Source organism: Salvelinus sp. IW2-2015, linkage group LG6.1 (genome assembly GCF_002910315.2).
Source record: "Salvelinus sp. IW2-2015 linkage group LG6.1, ASM291031v2, whole genome shotgun sequence".
In the NCBI taxonomy this organism is placed as follows: Eukaryota; Metazoa; Chordata; class Actinopteri; order Salmoniformes; family Salmonidae; genus Salvelinus; species Salvelinus sp. IW2-2015.
The window spans coordinates 8,592,393-8,593,710 of NC_036845.1; positions in this window are offsets into that span (position 1 = coordinate 8,592,393).

Below are 1,318 nucleotides of genomic sequence, written 5' to 3' on the forward strand. Positions count from 1 at the left end.
GGAGTTAGAGGTGAGTTCCAGGTTCAGTTCTAGAGGGTTCTAGGGAGTTAGAGGTGAGTTCCAGGTTCAGTTCTGGAGGGTTCTAGGGAGTTAGAGGCGAGTTCCAGGTTCAGTTCTAGAGGGTTCTAAGTTAGAGGGATTTTAGGGCCTTCCAATGCAGTTCCTGTAGTGCTGTTTGTGCTTTATTTATCCTATCAGTGGTCTGTAGTTTCTATTAGTAACGTCATCTCCCTGCCATACTCCAGTCAATGTCTTCAATGTAAGATTTCAATAAGCAGGCTTAATCACTGAGATTCGCGTAATGAAGTAAGTTTCCAAAATGATCCTCTTATGATGAAGTCCATATTAATGTGACAGATGGTTGCTGGCATTTAGGCTGATGATTGAAGGGTTGATACACTGCAGCCTGCTGAGAGATGACATTCTGACAGACTGCAACACTCATCATCATTAGGCTTATAACACTGTCAGTACTCAATCATCACCATTCTCCCTGTGATACAGTTTCTATGGCAGAGCATGTAGAAACAACATGTTTGTCTCTATCAGAGTTGAATGAGTCTGTAGACACACACTTTTGATTGATAGACAATACACACTCAGAGATGGATCTTCCCACAGATAGAGGGAGCTGAAATAGAGTTGCCACACAACGCACACACACACACACACACACACACACACACACACACACACACACACACACACTCTCTCTGACCCTCTCCTCTCCTCCTTGTAGAGACTGAAGGAGTTGAAGCAGAGGGAGTTTGCTCGGAACGTTGCGTCTAAGTCGTGGAAGGACGACCGCAAGCAGGAGAGAGCTCTGAGACACCTGCACCAACTAGCACTGCTACGACAACAGACACACAGGTAAGACGGTGTGTGTGTAGAGACCTGCTTTCCAAGCGAACTGCAGGGAAATCTCTATGATACACACAAACTGTCCACATACGCTCACGTGCATACACTCTGTCAGTTTCTCTATTCCTCAGAGTGATGGATACAAGAGCTGGCCTAGATACTGTAAGCACAGGCTGAGTTAATATAACATGAACACTCACAGTAAACTGCATAATATGGACAGAGTTTCACATTTTCACAATTTTATATTTATTCTGTTCTCTGCTATCCACTCCCTCCATTCTCCATCTCCTCTATCTTTCCCTCCATCCTACTTCCCATCCTCCTCTACATCTCCTCCCTCCCTCCCCTGCCTTCACCCCTCTCCCCTCACCGCTCTCTCCCCCCTCACACTGCCACCGCCGAGACGCCGTATCCAGAAAGACTTTGGTCATTGAGGTTTCAACAGAAAGCCATT